This window comes from Poecilia reticulata, linkage group LG15, assembly GCF_000633615.1.
Source record: "Poecilia reticulata strain Guanapo linkage group LG15, Guppy_female_1.0+MT, whole genome shotgun sequence".
In the NCBI taxonomy this organism is placed as follows: Eukaryota; Metazoa; Chordata; class Actinopteri; order Cyprinodontiformes; family Poeciliidae; genus Poecilia; species Poecilia reticulata.
Window position 1 is genome coordinate 27,180,173 of NC_024345.1, and position 18,805 is coordinate 27,198,977.

Genomic DNA, 18,805 nt, shown 5'->3' on the forward strand with positions numbered 1-18,805 from the left:
CTGCCGTTCATATTGAATGCATACAAATACCTAATTTATTATTTTTGGAAACAATAAGTAGATGCATTTTACTTTATGCTTAAATTTTAGGAGGCATGTGTGTAAATACAAAACATTTAGTACTATTGATGAACAAATGTTGAGTGTAGAGTAAATAAAAGCTTTCATACTATTATTTTTAACCCTTATAGGCCAAGGTCTAAATGGCCATTCCGGCGCGCAGTCTTTCTCTTCTCAGTGCGTCAGAGCTCGCTATGAAGCCATGCAGCGATCGCTAGCAAAACTACTACTAACACTACACACACCACAAACTCTAAATAACATACTTGCTGTATAAAAAAACCTATCGAAACACTCTTAGTAAAATCCACAGCATCAATTCTCCCTAGTCTCTTGCCGTATCCAAATCCACCCCCCCTCGTTTGTCCCCACGTGTCTCCGTTCTACCTAGCAACAGACCGTCAACACATTTTCATTGGTTGTGTCGAAATGTGGTACAGTTAGACCCCCACACAGTAAGGCAGAAATGATCGATCATATTCCTGGCTTTATTTTCAAGTAAATAACCACAAAACCAATATAAAAACACAACTTTTATAAAGTTTGAAGTCCGTACTGTCCACCAGAGGTGAAATGAACACTCGGTATGCCATCTGTGTTATTACGAAGCCTTATAAATGTGTCACGTGCTTGCCCGCTCCACAGCGGGCTTCGTCCCGGTAGGGTTAAAAATGGATTTCATGCCCTGACGTTCTGTTCAGTAAAGGATCAACTTTAAAATATTGCCATTTGTTTTAAATGAAAACTTTTAGCATCCTGTAGCAAACTTTTTTTTTTTTTTACTTTTACAGCCTTCACCTTTTACCTCTTAGCTCCAACAAGAAAGGTGACCGACTCTTTAGAGGTCACCCTAATGTCTGGAACAGCGTAGAGAATTTTCTGCAATATTATTTTTGCTATATCTTTATTTAATTAGAGGATCAAACAAAATGAACCACCAAAATGAACCACCAATTTCAATCTATTATCCAGTTTCTCTCCTTCTTTGCGTCCTCTGCATGATGCACTGTGTTGGTAATCACATCCAAATGCTGAGCCGTCACTATTTTTGACAGACTGCAGTTGGTTATATAGATCCATAATTGCACTCATAGTTACATATAATCGTTGGAACCACTTAATTGATCTTCCTCATTTCATCTCCATCATTGTCTCCATCCATCTATTTCTCCCCTCTGCTGCTACTCCAAGTGTAAGCTGCTTATGCTGACGTTGCAATGACAGCAGCACTACTACAGTATTTCTGTATGCATTATTGATTTGGTTGTTAAATGTATGCACCTGTGGGAAGTTCACATGAGGACATCACACTGGTAAGGAAGTCAAACTCGTATGTTTAATTTTTATGTTTCTGTTTTAATGTTTAAACTAACTGGTAAAGTTTTACTGTAAGTGAGACATAAATCAATAGGCTGTAGACTTTCTAATTAATTAGTTTTTAATTAATTCTTCCAGAATTGAAGATTTCAATGGCTGACTGTAGAGAGGAAAGCAAAGCACACACGTTATTTTAATTTAATGCTGCAGTGCTGTAAGGTTGTCCAAGAAGTGGAATGTCGCTGTTTTCTGATAAAAACGGTGGAATTCTACAAATTCTGCATCCTAATGATATAACTTTCCTGATGGATAGACTTTGTCTGTCTTTGATCCTTGCCATACTTGTCCTAAATATCACAAAGCACGTTGGGCCACTGTGAGAAAGAAAGGGACCGTTTTTTGGTTGATCTTGATTGATATAGTTATTGCAGAATGCAGGAACAGTATCACAATTAAATGTCTTCTTTAGTTTGACAGATGACATAGTGGAGCGGAATCTGTGGTCAAAGTTTGCACATTTCAGATATTAAAAAAAAACTTTATAACCTGTTAAGATAGTTCAAACATTAACAACTTTGAAATTAAAGATTTTTATTGTGACTGAGCAAGAAGAAAACTTCGATCACTCAGTACCTCATTCTGGATTGATGTACAGATGTTACACTAGCTTTTTGAAGAAATATTATAAGGTCGGCCTTTAGGGAAATAACCGATGTGCAGCCAAATAAATATCTTTGTTTTAAGACTCGAAAATCAGAACCAAGAATGACCTCAGTCTCAAAAATAGAAGCAAAACTCAAATCAAATCAAGAATGGCTGAAAATATTCAAATGACTTAAATGAGATGAAGCAATGGAAAAGGAAGTCAATAAAATGAAATGGCAAAATGCAACCCTTAATCATTTATTCTCTCCTTCAACACTAAACATTTAATAGCTTGCAAACAGATTTTTCTATTTGAGCAGCTCATTAATGTACATTATTGCCAAGTGTTTGAACTTGCTTTGGCCTAAAATGGATCTTTGAGGCAGTCTGTTTGCAGTGGTTATCAGTTCATGATGCCCCGGTCCTAACCCATCGCTCCCCTCTCAATCTGTCTGTATCATTGTTCTGTATCAGCGCCGTGTGCTTCCCTGTGTGAGTGTCAGCCATCTGTTATAATCAGCCATGAATATTGCAGCCACCCCAGCACTTTAAACAGCTTATATACCCCATGGATGTTGACATGCATGGGAGAAGTCATGTGTGAACTCTGTGTGCGCTTACAGTTGGCCCATTGATTTATAATTAACGCCGGGGTTACTGCTCCAGCACACGCACAGCTGGCCCGCTCTCTGGGGTCACAGCAGTGTGTGATTGCCAAAGCATTTGTGCAGAAAGTTATTTCAGTGTCCGAGAAAGACGCATTGTGCTCGAGCGTGTGTTCAAGTGTGTGCAAATGAGGGTGAATGCTCGTGTAGGCGGGTCAAGAGCATATAGCATATGTTTTTATAAATAGAGTATCTCTTAGCGTTTGTGCAAATTACATGCATTTGTGAAGTTACCATGGTGACTTGTTTAAAGATACCTACAGACAGCAGACTCTTCAGACACATTAAATTAATTGATTACAGGGCCACTGTGAAAAAAAGCTGGTAACACCATTAGCTTGCATTCTTCCAATTCGACGTCTCGCGGGACAAAACACGAAAAAAATGCACGGACATTGACGCTTAAATGAGTTATTCAAACTGCAAGTGTGTTATGATCACAACACAGATTAAAAACAAGTAAACGTGTTGTCAGGTGTTGATTTTTTACAGAGTATTTATCAAGAAATATTCCCAATAATAAAGAAAATGTGGTGTGTTTAATGTCAAATAAGTATTAGGATTGCCATCTGATTTATTAATCCCTAACTGGGTTCTCAGTGATGTCAGAATTCACCAGATTGAACTTAATTTGGATTAAAGAAGAATAAATTATGGATAATAAAAGCATAACAAAATAATAATTTAACATATTTCAATTTGAAATGCCTTTTTTAAAATTGTAAATAGTGGGGTAATTTTTTTAATTTAAGGCAGGCAGATTACAGGAACAAAAAGGTCCAGGAGTAGGTATGTCTGGTTGGTGTGAAATGTCACATGGTTGTTAACAAATGTTCACTTGGCTGAAGGCATCATTTCATATACAAAAAAAGAGGAAAAGATGATCAGCATCCTTTGTTTGAGTATTTGTTTGTGTGCTGTGAGGATAAATGACCTAAAATACTAAAAACACTAATATAATTTAAGTAGTGGTGGGAGTCGATTAAAATTTTTAATCAAGTTAATTGCAGAGTCTGTAATTAGTTAATCGTATTTTAATTAAAAACCATATATTGTCAAAATAAGCAACATTTTCAATTCAAAATCCCTTTCTGCTCCTATTTTTCAACAAATAGGCATATTTATACTAACTAAACAACACAATGGAGACCAAAAGGATTTCTAAACAGGTCCAGGACAAAGTTGAACTTGACGTTGACAGAAATACAAATCAGGGTTGGGTTACAAAAAAATAATGTCTAAATCTGATTATTCCCTGGAGAACAACGAAATCCACTATCATCAAATAGAAATAACATATTACCAAAAGAAACCTGCCGAGAGAGAGAGGCGCCCACCAAAAGTCTCAGTCTGGACAGAGAGCCGGCACAGAGACCGAAGCAAACCCTGAAGGAGCTGCAGCGTTCACAAGCAGAGACTGGAGTATCTGTCCATACAACTACAATACGCCACACACATCACAGAGCTGGGCTCTAGGAAAGAGAGACCAGAAAAAAAGCTTTTACTTGCAGGTATAAAGAGGAAGGCTCATTTTGAGTTTGTCATCAAGTAGTGAGCTAGCAAAACACAAAAAATGCCAATGGAGAGAATAAGTTTGCAAGGCATTCTAAAGTGAGCTAAAATGTCTTTGCACCATTTGAACCACCAGAGAAGAAGAAACCTAATTTATTTACAACAGTTCACTTCTGGAGAGGCTGTTCAGGTGGTTACTTGAGGAAAGTTCAGCCTCTTAACAATAAAAATACAAAACAAATCTGCCAGGGCCTTGCTGGGTTAAAAACATTGCTTTGTTCAACAGAGCTAAAACAGACTTCAGCTGCAAGACTCAAAGCAGTCTTTGAATATGATTTTGTGCAGCCTTGGCACCAGAAAGAACAGTTTGTCCGTCTTTATATGAAAGTCGAAGTCAATCCAATTCAGTCCAATAAAACCGCATAAACAGATTAGAAAAAAGGTTAACTGTAACAGTATTTAGATATGATGTTAAAATTTAGAATTAGTCTCCACTTGCATATAAATTAAACTGCAATATATGCCTGTGTTCAAGGGGTCTGAGGTTAGATCGAAACAGCCAAACATTGTTGACCCTGACTGTCAAGATGAAAAAGAAACAAGAAACACTTCATTTCACAATCTTTGCAGGAAGATTTAAAAGATGTTTCCGCACTGGATTACAGTTGATAGTCATTATAAACCGTTTTAACTGGCAGGCGGAGCGAGTTGAGTATGAAACAGGGATGCAGTCAAGAGGTAACACTGAAGCAGCTGCAGAGTTTAGGCATAAAAATCAGTTAACAGATCATTTCTAGTTCACAATTTAGATCTTTTTAAAAGAGGGACCAGAAAAAAGCCATTGTTGAAAAAGCTATTTTTCAATTCCTGTTTTCAGTTTCCCAAAAGTCTCAACATGGGACAGTAAATGTGTGCAAGGAGATGCTGTGGTCAGATGAAACAACACTGATCTTTTGAGTATGTAGGTAAAGCATCTGGAAAAATATCTAATAAAATTATAGCTACAGAGAAATATGATGGTGTAAGTGTTGTGTTTTTGAAGATGATTTATATTCAGCATGGTTAGACATGCTTAAATCCAGGAAAACCTAAAGACAGAACTACAATGAACGTCTTGGATTTGTCTCTGTTCATATTTTGAAAAGGATCAGTAAAAGTGTAAACCTAAACCCAATGCACAAAAACTAGAAAACCAATGTTCACACAAACCCTCCTTCTAATATTGCAAAGATGAACAGGCAGAAATTTCACTGTACAAATGTGCAAAACACTTCAAAAAACTTCATGTCCGCTTATTAAATGTTTTAACTCAGAATCTGACTGCCCATGCATGCCACACTATTCAAAATCTTTTCAAGGAAGAGTTTCAAAGCATGTATTGCTTTCTCCACTTCATAGTTATGCATGAGTTAGTTCTAATCTGTCACATAAGGTTACAATAAATGACTCTAAAGTTTGTTAGTCAAAGATGACAGAATGTGACTTTAACATATGCTCAATTCATGCAGAATGAATGACTCAGTGACACCAGACTAACGCTGTGATACTCACTGCAGCTCAACTAAATTCAGATACAAGCACAACAGCCCAGGTATGACCACTTAATCCTTCTGAGACCCATCTCTCTTTCCACTACAGTGATCTGCCCTCCCTTCTTGCCCTTGTTCCTTCATCTGCCCCACTTCTTTCCTCTTTTAATAGTACTTTTTCTACTTCGTTTTTTTTTTTTTTAATTTACCTCCTCCGCTCTCTGTGACCTCTCATCTCTCCATCTGATCTAATCTGTGCCTTCTTATAAGGTCATCTCTGCACTGCTGTATTTTCTCAGGGAGTGAGAGTAGCGAGAGGGCCCTTTCTCTTTGATTCGTCTCTATGTTGGAAGGTGGACGGCCCGGGTGTTTAAGATGACACACTGGATTAAGTGGCTGCATTCACTCTGGATGTTGGGGTCATCCACAGGGGGTTCCCAGGGCCACTCCGAGGATTGTTGCATGCTGATCTGTCATGGGGTGCTGAAACACATTTCAAAGCCCTTTTGATCCATCGCAGCAGTTTCCACAGGCAGCACATCACGTTCGCATGTACACGTGTACTCATCATCGTAACCTTAAACAGGGTCAACTGGAGTTTCGAAAAACAATCTCCGGACACAATCACGCTGCGTAAAAACTTAACAGGCATAAAAATATGAATGCAAAAGTTTGTTAAGGGAATGTGATCATTAGTTTTACTACATACTTAAAAAAACGGATATCAAGTCTTTGGTTAGAAGAACCATCCAGAAATGGTAATATCTGAATAAAGCAATACAGAGGCTAAGCATGCAAATTTTACTCCTTATCTCCAAACATTTTCACAAAAAAAAAAAAAAAAAAAAAAAACTAAAGTCAAGCTATCAAAAATATTAGTCCACAGTGCCTTGGGGGAGGCAATGGTGGCCTCATCTAATATAAATTATATACACAGATTTTGGGCAACAAAATGTGTCCCCACTGAGCAAAAAAAGCAATTTCAGTGTATGTCAAAGCTAAAACTCAGATTTAGAAAGTTCTCTTCAAACCAAAATACAAAATGTATAATTAATGTGGGTAATCAGATTTCTCAACCTTTTACACAAAGCACTTTCCTTAAAAGGAAAAAATTGTGAGAATGGACTCAAAAATTAAATATGCCTTATGTTTTTGTCATGCAAGAAAAACATAAAAATCTATTTGTAATAATACAAAGACTGAGAAAACTTGCATTTGTTTAGATAAGTATTCAGTAACAGATTCATTTTCAAGATTTGGAATAAAAAATAAATAAATCTTGATTTTGTATGGCCACAGTTTGTGAAATTAATAACCAAGATCTTCCAATTCCAAAAAAACAACGATCAAGAGTCAATGGCAGAATGAAGAAGCGGCATGTTTTCCTTTCAAAATGGCACCATTTAGGTGAAAACACACTTTTCAACTGTATAAGAATGCAAAGCAAGAAACACTTTTATAAAAAAAAACTAAAAGACACAAAAGGAAAGTGTTTTAGTTGCAATCACAGCTGCTTGTCTATTGAAACATCCTCATGTATGTTAAATCTGACATGTAAATTTACATGTTCATATATGAAGGCACATGTGAACATTGAAGATGGTCAGTTTCTGTAAGTTGGCTGAATGTTGGTTAGAGTAAGGATGGTCTGTGTCTGTACTTGTGTGTATGTTAGGGTATGTAGAGAAGGCTTGTTGCTTAAAAAGGCCCCAGCATACTTAAAAGTGCATTACATGTGTCAGGCTAATCCACAGTGATAGCTAAAGTGCTCTTTGTTGACCACAGGAGACTGTGTGTCTTTGTTTGTACGATTATGTTTTTGGTCAGGCAGCATGAAGAAGACAACACAAGAGATGGCCACCATGCACATTATTCTTCATAAATTTTGCATCGGGCCACAAGGCTCCCGTCATCCTATGTACAAATGATGGGGAGGGAGAGGGAGCAATACAAAGGGAGCAGGAGTTCACAAGACAACTGAACAAGAGAGTAACAAACATGAAAAGCTGAAGCAAAACATAAAACAGAAATATAAAGAAATATGTGAATATATTCGAAATAGAGAGAGATGAGAGAAACGTGGCTGCCTCTAACAGATGGTTGTGTAAATACAGTCACACGGTGGTCAGCTTAACTTTTTATTTTGTCTTAGTGCTGTTCTCTCATTTTGTCTGAATACAGTAGTGTCATCAAAATGTAATATTCTGATGATTGAATTAAAAAGTGGCACTCATGCATTCATTATGCAAAGGAATATGTTTTCCACACTTTTTGTGTTTCTGTAGTAGGTAGTTTTAGAAAAATATGTTGTTTTACATATTTTTTAAAACACTATGTGGGTGGGGTGTTGTGGTGGCGCAGGGGTAGAGCACAACCCACATAAGGAGGCCATCACAGGTTCGATTCCCGCCCTGATGACCTTAGCCACATGTCGTCCCCCTCTTTCCTGACTAGTTATTCTCAAATAAAGGCCACTGAAGCCAAAAAAACCCAAAACTGTCTCTATGTCATGATGGTAGAATATAAGACAACTAATCTGTAAAAAAATAAGCTCCTCTAGCTCCTCCAAGTGGTCCTTCTGCCATTTAAGGAAATAAAACATTCCTGGTCAGAAACAACCAATCAGAGCCAGGAGGGATGTCTAACCAGTGTCAATCATGCGCATGTATGTACTACTCATACTCATCCCCCACACAGGGCTTACTGTTGTTCAAGCTAAGGATTACTGGCTAGCCGGGGGGAGGTTTCTATAACGTGTGCTTGTTCAAATGTTCAGGCTAAGTCCACAGTTTTCTTAGAACTCCCTACTGCATCTTACAAAACAAAGCCTGTGTAAAAAAGTCATAAAATAACCTGAGAGTATTTATTTTTAGTTGCAAATTTGTCAATTTCTAAGGCTGCATTGTGACTGAAATTTGTTTTTTATTTGCCAAAATGTCTTAAAAATCCTGAGAGATGCAAACCTTGCAAATAAACATATTGCATACTTATTGTAGAGATTCAATTCATAAATGTTCATTTCATGACTTCAAATCAATAAAAATCTAGCATGTGTGTGTATATATGATGGATTTGTAAATGCTGTGAATAAAGAGAGGATGTGAACTATGAGACTTTCTGTGCTCAGGAAAGCTGTGTGTGTTTGGAGAGACTGGGCTGTGGAGGTTAGCCAGGGCTGCAGCAGTGCTGGAGACCTATTTTAATTCTTAACTAGATGTCCATGATTTATTAATCTGAGTTTGAAATAACAATTACCATGTCAGAAGGGATCAGGCCAAAGATTTAATTGCATTCCAAAACAGACTTAATGTGGAGCTTCGCCCGAACCAACGCACACGCATAGCAATCCCAACTGGCGAAAGGAAACGCCTCTTTTTGTATTTGTGACCATGCAATGCACAGTTTTGTGAAAATATGAGCATGAATCTCAACACCGCTTTGTATCATTTGTCTACTTGCATTTTCAGTCTTAACAGCAGCTCTTCAAATTACGGATTTAGGTTTTAAAAATCAATGAAATGATTCCTTAACTGTCCGATTGCACTGCTTTTGAGGTTGTTTCTCCAGCAGAAATGGGAAGAGACAAGGTTATTCAGTTAGTACCAATTTATATGAAACATCTCAAGACAACATAATGAGTCATGTAAATATATTTGCGCCCTTACAGACTTTTATTCCTTCCATTTAAGCTTTGCTGTCAGACTTGAATGCTTCAGATCATCAGACAAATTATCTTGGCCTTAAGTGAGAAGTGTTTGTTTCCTTGAAATGTCTGTAATTAACCAACATGTTTTCATTCATTTTAATAACCCATGTTATTAAAATGCATTATAAAGGAACTAAGAAATGTCACATGATTGTTAATCACTTGGAACAATTTAGTCACCTGATGAGGGGGTGTCAACGTTTGTTTGGTCTTAGTTTTGGCTCCTGCTGAGGATGTCTGATGAAAACTTGGTGTTCTAATCAGAATTGACCATCTATTGCTCTTCAGAATCCATTGCCACACAACATATAAATACACATTCAACTCATGTGGTAAGCTTTGTACTTATTTTTCAGTTTATAGAAAAATAAACAGTGTTTAGGTGTTTAAAATCCTTTGTTGCAGGGCTGCTACTGCAACCACTGAACTACTTTGAGAAAATATTTTACAAATTTGAAGTTTAATTTAGACTTTTATAATTGAATTGCACCTGGGGAATATGAACACAGATTAATGTGCAAAGATGTGTTGTTTCATTTGGCTATGATGCCTAATTGATTTTGGATTTTATTTTTGTACTTTTGACTCGTTTTGTGATTGGCATGCTATCCGGAAGTAGCATTTTTTGACTATAACTGTGCAGTTAAATTAATGAGTTTTCCTAAGAAATACTGTATTGAAAGCCGCATACGATTTCTGAACTGCTTGTTTAGTTATTTAAATGATGTATGGTATTAATGTTTCCTGGCAAACGGATTTCAGTTAATGATTGAATTTAAATTGTTGTTGATTATTGTTCTGACCCTTCACAGGTCAGGTTTTCTTTTCTAAAATGAAAACTGAACAGAACCGAACTGATGGCGAGCTGATGGGACCTCTTACTTTTTTATTTTCCCTTTTGATTTTTATTCTGGATTGGATTGTAGTATTGGAAGGACACAACTGAACTCTCAAAAAGACAAAAGAACCACAAAGAACTCTGAAACAGTCTGGGAAAGACTTTTTCAACTGGAATCTGTTACTGCACATAAAGTGCTCTGAACATTTATTATTTAGAATTTTTTTGAATTGCATAACGAGTGCTCTGAACAGTTATTTAGAATTCTTGAACTGCATAAGAAATGCTTTGAACATACAGTTAAGTTTATATATTGTTTCATTTAGCACTGCGTTTTCCAATTAACCCAAATAAAATTAATAAATAAAGGTATAACCGCTGCACATGGCTACATCTGACAATCCATCGAAAAACTGAATCTGAATGTAGATTAACCACGGTGAGAGCCATTATTCACAAATGGAGGAAACATGGAGCAGTGGTGAAAGGCTGACACTGCAAAATTACACCAAGAGTGCAATGATGATGCATCTGAAAAAAAAAAAAAACCAAAATGTATAAAGCATAAAAAAGATGTTGGTTAAAATAATTATTCTTCAGAAAGTTCCAAGGTCAAAACCACTGATAACTAAAAGTTACCCCATATTTGTCAAAATATTCTGCATCCTTTTGAGACAAAACTAGAACTTTTGTGTTTTTCCCATTACATTTGGCATAAAACTAACATTTTACTGACAGCCAAACTGGGTGATGATGCTATGATGGCGGAAGACTCGTTTCCTGCTTCAGGATTTCGATCAATTGCTGTTATGAATAGAACCATGAATTCTGTTCCTCTAGCAGAAAATCTCGAGGGAAAATGTTGTCATTACTTTGCTTGGTTTACTTTATTTTTAATCCTGACCTTCAGTGCACTGGGATGATGCAGCAGCACAATGATCCTAAGCAATTGTACCTCTGAATTGTTGCACTAGATTGTCACTAAACCTTTGAATAAAATGAATTTTTATTGAAAGTCCAGCTAAATAATTGCAGTCAATTTTCACATTACTTCAGCAATTTTCAACTTTTCAATATACTATTTAAACAAGTATGAAAGATTTTTTTTTCCAAACATGTTTAGACTGCACTACCATCTCTGCGCAAAAGGCTTGGTGATTTATTAATGTTAACATGGACCAAAAATGGTCTTTGCTGAAATTAGTTTTTTTTTTTTTTAACTCAATGAAAATCTAAAATGAGGAAATATGTCATTTGGGCAATTTAGTTTAATGTTCCTCCTTGTAAAGATAACCCCCCTACATTAAGTAGCACTTAAACAACAGTTTTCATGTACAGCCTTATGGCGTGGTTACTAATAGGAAGTGTAATGAGGCTGACCCACGGCCCTTGCCTAATTTGAAGAGCCTGTTAAATGACTTGATGATTTTTAAAGGTAATGTTTAAGAGCTGTGCAAAGTTCGGAGAAAGTTGGTAAGAGTTGTGTGAAAACTGAAAGTAAGAGCTGCTTTTTCAGATGTCGGCGAAGCAGCTGGAGAGATTTTCATTTACATACTTATGCATGTGTATCATAGGTTTGTATTATCCATACTCAAAGAGGCTGCAGAGAGAAATGTATCTACTTAAATAGTAAGTACTCTCCTTGCTTGTTCCACAACTAACACACACACGCACACGCACACACACACACACACACACACACACACACACACGCACGCAGTCAGAGACATTCAAATATCCAGTTTCCTTTCCTCTCAGCTCTCTTTTTGTGTCTGTCCCCTGTCTGTACTTCTGAAGGAATTCTCCATCCATCTAATTCCCCTCCTGGTTCTTTTATATTGAGGCTGGACCCCGCTCGTATTCCATGTCAAAGGCTTTTTCTTTTATTGAACATCAAATCCTCTGTGTCTCGCCTGGCGTTCTCTTCTCTCTGCTCGGCACCATGCATATTCAGGAGCCGGCGGGCGCACTGTAAGGCCGGCTAGGCCTTCCAAAATCCACGATTGTGGGCATTAGCGTCTATATTTGGGTGTTAAGTCGACCACACTGTAGCCAAGAATGAGAGTACTGGATGGGAACACAATGTTAGAAGCGTACTTTCTCTTTTGTGCTGATACTCTGTTTAATTCTCCCCTGGTCTGTGTCGTAGGCATTCTCCCTCAGCTCAGGAGGCTTCACTTGGTGTCCAAAAGTTTCAACAAAGCTTTAGATGTCTTGCTGTTAGGAGCCAACATGCTGTGGCACTTTGCATACTGATTTGAGTTTTATTGCTGACTTCAAGACAAAAAAGAGAGAAAAGACCTGACTGCTGTGAATTAGGCTATAATATGCTTGGCTCACTTTATTAACAATAAAAGTCCCAGCAGAGATAATACAAGCATAAAAAACGGAAACAATTGTGGGAACAATTACTTTCAGCACTTGGCAAAATTGCACTTTCTGCATTTTCTTTATTTACTTTTCTCACTTTGTTTGCGGTACTAGGACTCAATATTTTTTGCATAAATGTACCCCAACAATTTGGAAACAATTTTTAGTATTTAAAAGTCGATTTATTGGCACGTTTTGCTAGTATTAATTTTCTATCAATTGTGTCATTGTTTTAGGGAAAGAAGTACTTTCATTGTGTGACAGAATTTATAAATACCACTATTATACCCCCAAAAAACTTTACTTAGAAAAAATGGCAGCCTGGACTTGTGAGATTATGGTAAAGTTTGTTTTGTCTGCTGTTTCTGGAGTCAAAAGGTTAACTTTCTCATTTTATGTGTGGAATTGTAACTTCATTTCCAAAAATTTAGTGCATGGAGAAAAACAAGTTATAAGTAAATGAAAACAATAATTAAGAAAATAGGCACCACAACATAATTTTTCGTTTTGTATCTTTAATTTCTCATTGTAATAAGTTACTTAGTTACTATTCCTGGCAATTCCACACACAGCCGCTAGGGGCGCCTGTCGCGTTGGTGGCATTGAGAAAGTTGAGAACACAAGAAGAATAAATCTTCCTGTTGAATATGAAAGGAAGCTCAGCGTGTGTCTCGTCTTTCTTATGCCTCAGCATCACACGGTGAGGGAAGAGAATTTCTACATTACTCTCAGCCAGGGGTGCTTTGGAGTTTCTGTGCTGATTAATTTTTTTGCGAAGCGATAAAAGCTGGTTAGCTCTTGAATTGCTACAAAATAAAGCTGTATTTCTCTCAGCCCACCTTCTGCGATGTTGGCACCTTGAGATGCCATGAGACCTAAATTCTGAACATCATGGCATGGATGCATCCCAGTTTTCCATGTCTGGCATATAACCATTCATTTTAGCTTTTAAACTGATTCTATTGATCCTGTGTTCAGATAGAGGGATAATCAGTAGCTCAGCATCATGACCTGTTTGTTCTGAAGATCCTGCAGCTTCCACTTCTCTTCCTAACATGGCGCCTCCTCACCCTGACTCTCATACTGATAGGAGGAACCACAGAGCTCTGTTAGGTTAAAGCTCATCTTCTGAAGTTGGGATGTTTTTCCTCCAACAGGTTCCAGAGGAATCACCTCAAACCAGATGTTGGACTGGATTTTATTTCAATGTCATTTGTAAATGTTAGAGCCTCATTTTCAACAGTGGAGCTATAAAGGTTGAAAAAGGTTATTTTGAAGAAAATCTCATCAACATCAATGTTTCCACTAAATAAGAGCCAAAAAAAATTGTTTGATAACTTTATCAGGAAGGGTTAGGAAAAGCCTCTCAGACTCCAAACTGTTTTTTTATATTAAACAATTAATTTAATTTCACATCATTATCGCGGTAGAAGCCATTTGTTTGTTAAATACTTAATGAAACATATTTACCGTGTTTGATGTTTGTCGTAAATGACGTATATTCACACAGAACGAGGTAATTAGTCCAAGTTTGTCGTTTATTGAAAGTTCAGAAACTACAGCGGCTGTAATGAGCCACGTCAAAGGTAAACAAAGGTAAAGCAACCTGAATAGGTGATCAACTCAAAACCACTCGCACCTTTTTATTCTCTGTCTCTCTCTGTCATTTAAGCACAGCCGTTGCCATGGCAAGCTCCTGCGCTCCACAAGCCGACCAGAGATTATGTTAAAAACATAACATTCAGTCCGTTACGATATTAGGTTTGCAGGCTTGATATTTATTTTGCGATCATTAATAAGCCTCTCATGAACACCGCGGTGGTTGATTAGTTAATTTTAAACTCCTGCTCTGCTGGTTATTTTGGTCATGGAACCGAAACGCACATAATTGCGCAACACCTTGTTGAAACAATAATCACTTGRATTATTATTGTTGTTGGGTCATTAATTTTTAACATGTTTTGTTGATTTTTTTTTGTTGTTGTTCTTTAATCAAGTTACAAACGTTTTCATAAGGAGTCAGAGGAGGACGTGCTGGTCTCAGCGGCCTGGAGTTTGTCACCTCATGCTGAGATCGACTCAAAACCTCCCGCGATCGACATATTGCACCGCTGCTCTAGCAAAGCACGAAGAGTTCAGAAACAATATGAAATGGGAAAAAAGCTATTTATTAACTGATTAAGTCGTGTTTTAGATTGTTCTTGAAAAACTAATCACTCACGGCTGCACAGTGAACCCATTGATGTTTTACAGCAGACAGCCGCCCCCCTTTCTTGCAGGTACTGCGTACCCCCGCTAAATCTTATAGGGGTATGCAGTACCCGACCATACCCCCTTACTTTCACCCCTGCCCTCAGCCCATTCAAGGTTGCAGGATACCACTAGCACCAAAATACATTAAATACCTGTTGTTGTTGTTATATCAACCCAGAACCAAACATGGAGAAGCAACATCCATCTTCTGTTCCACAATTCTGGAACAAACTTCCAGAAAACTGCAAAACGGGAGCACAGAGTTCCTTTAAATCAAGACTAAAAACGCACCTGTTTTGAAATGCTTTCAATTAGTAGAAAGTTGATCAGCAGATTTGTTGTGCATTTGCTTGATGACATTTGGCAGAGTGCAACATTTACAGCTTGTTTCATAGTTGCTTACTGTTATGTTTTTATGACATAAAGCACTTTGAACTGCCTTGTTGCTGAAATGTGCTACACAAATAAAGTTCTCAGTGTGAGCTTCTGTCCTAGTGGAGGTGTCGAGGCCACAGCACTGTCAGCCCCGTGTGTAACTGCAGAGAGCACATCTTATTTTTTTCTCTCAGAAATAAATCAAAGCTAATTTCAGTAGCCACAGCCAAATGCTCCATTTTCAACAAGAACATCCTCTGATGTGGAATTTAATGGTGTGGGAGTGAGAGATGTACACGCTGCTTCCAAAATCATGAAAAGATCAATTTGACCACATTACCCCGCCGTGGAGTAAGTGTGGACGATTGGTCGTGAAGTGTCCTCTGGTTATGAAGTGGTCTCTGGACAGCTCAGACTTTGGCACAGCGACTAGGCACTGCACCGCTCAGCACAGCTTGCCACAGTTGACCACCAGCCCAGGCAGATGGCCAGCAACCAAACAGCCCTATTAGCATTTGGTCTGGATTAAACCAAATGCCCGGTGGAGATCTATCTGTGGAATAGTCATTTAACATGCTGCAGGGAAAAAAACAGCAGGAGCTGGAGTTGGGAGTAAAGCTGGACATGAGACATGAAACATGTTGGACCACATTTCTTGCTCCAAGCAGATTCCTTTGGAGTTTCCCTCTGAATTACTCTGATTTTTTTTTTTTCTTTTGATATTGAAAATGTTTGGAGAAAAAATGACATTCCTCATTAGCAAATAGGTGCTCTGGTTTATAAATATTACAAGTGTAAAACAAAATATGATTTGCATTTATCTGAAAAGTCTCTTATTTATCCCTTTAAAAATATATATATATTGTGAGTCAATGCAACAGGTTTCCAAAAATAGATTATTTTACCAAATGGCTTTGCACACTGAAATTGATTTCATTATATTATAAGTGGGACCAAATTCAAATTCATAAGGTGAATTTAAATTCATAATCTATTCTTAGTATTGAATTTTATTAATTGACATATATACTGGTTATTAATTGAACTTGCTTAAACCTTGATTTTAAACAGATTGCAAGATTTTTTAAGCCATAACATATGTGTAAATTCGCATTAATTTTCACAAGTAACGTCTATTTTGAAATCACTGCAAACTGCTAGTTTCACGTGAAAGTAAAGCAGAAGCCAGTCGAGGAAAAAGTGGCAAAGAGCTGCACTGATAAAGTCAGTGACCTGTCATGTTACAGAGATCCCCTTGTATCTTCCTCTTGCTTCCTTTCATACACACACACACACACACACACACACACACGCACACGCACACACACACACACAAGGGCATCATGCATGTTAATCTGAACTGATTGCATGTCCACTTATATAAATTATGGACTGTGCTGGATGCATTATTTACTCAGCAGAATTAAAAGGCATGCTAGGTTCCTGCATGCCATGACAACATCACGATGCACACATACAAACTCGGAAGAATGCAGCGTTTCTCCTGTGCACATCTCTGATTTAGTTGTTCTTTCTTTTCATTTCCTTTTCTTCTGATCCTTGGTCCAATTCCAGTCTTACTCTTCTTTTTTTGTGTCTTTTGCACCCATTCACTCGTCCTCATTTTTTTATTCTTGGTTCCTCGGTTCCTTGAACCTTGCCGTTTCTCATATCTGACCAACTTAATTGTTTTTCCACATCTATTTTTCAGCCTTTTTTGGGCAAATTTCTACTAATTTTAAACCCTAGATTTTGTGGCTCTTAAAAATGTTAAGCAACATCAGTGATGTCTTTTTTTTTTTTACCCGGTAATGATCTTTGGGTCGTACATTTCTCTAGTCCTAACACTGGAAATCAAGTTGAAATCAAATAATTTTAGTTTAGTGTCATTTGTTCAAACCAACTTTCTACCTAGCCTCCACTGAATTATTCAGATGTTTGACATTATGATCAAAGTGCAGATGTTCTCTAGTGGGATTACAAGATTTCTGTTCATTATACTGAAATGTGTAACCAATACTGTTCTTCAAGAAGGCTGTGGTCCAATCTACCTTCAGACTATTAACAATCTGCTTCTGTATAGAAATATGCTGGCTCATTAGTTTTCTGATCTTGTGTCAAACTTTAAACTTCACAAAGTTTCCCACAGTGGAAGGGTGGGCAAGTTCTTTAACTGGACAATGTTAAGTACATTTTTCAGTCTGGATTCTTCAACTTCCTCCAAACTTTCCTACCTTGACCTTGTCATCCAGGCTGCCAACGGCACTGAAAATAAGCTTTGAAAGTTAGCTTAAGTGTGTGTTTTGCCCTGAAAATAGATCTCGTTCTGCTCTTGTTTCATTCAATATGCAGAACACCGAGTCTGTCCTCAGAGAGATGGAGAACCCTGCATCTTTTATGTTTGTGGAGTTGGATGAGTTAGGGAGTATGGATGCAACTGACTGGATTTTTTTTGGGCTTATACAACTCTGTCTCTTTTGTAGATTTTTTTCTGCACATTATCCTTTAGCATTGTCTTTATTATGCATTCTCCTCCAGTAGAACGGAACAGAGGTTCTATACTTCTTGGGAAAACCATAAACACAGTTATCTGGCCAAGCATTACCTGCACAAAAGGTAAGGGAGAAGAAAAACACATGCTCAACACACATATCCGCTCACCGGCCACTTCATTTAGTACACCTGTTCAATTTCACATTTACCCCAAAAGGCAAAAAACACAAATCACAGCAGCGACTGAGTAGTTTCAACTGAGTTTCAGATTGGGCTTCTAACCCGAAGGTGTTTTTACTAGCCTTGAGAGTCATTAGGGACAAATATATCCACTCCAAAAGGTGAAATAGAAACTTGGACTAGTCACCTTTCTTTTTTGCATAAATCTCCTGAACCTGTTAAAAAAGTTCCAACATTCAACAATTCTGATGTACAACTGTTTCAAATGTTTTAATGACAGAGTTTACTTAATAGCTGTATTCTGATATTTGTTTTTGTTTGTGTGTCCTTTTCAGGAGATTTCGTTAGTTTGTTAGCAGGTAAAAATAATTGAACTACTACCAAAAAGTTGACAAAAAAAGACTCTTACAAAAGAATTTTAAAAAATGAGCGATGTGCACTAAAACAGCAAAAATGATGCCCGGATCAACCAGACAAGTTTGACTAAATGGAAAGCAACAGAAGTCAAAGCGCCAAGGCTAAAATGAACACAACCTCACCAAAACTGAACAATACTAGATTGGAAGAATGTTGTTCCTGTCTCAAATCACTAGGTCCAGCTGGGGGTGGTGCGATGGTGAGGGAGACATTTTCTTGATACGTGTCATACCTGTATGATTGATTTTGATAATGTCCATCCACCCATTGATGACCAAGGTGTACCTTTTTTCTGATCGCTACGTCCAGCAGGATAATGTACCTGCTGGACGTACATTCCTGTTGTACTTGAAAGGATGTACAGTGTACTATCATGTCAAAATGATGGCAGCACCTTTGACTGTCGTCATCATGACTCAAAATCTGAGGTGTTTCCAACACCTCA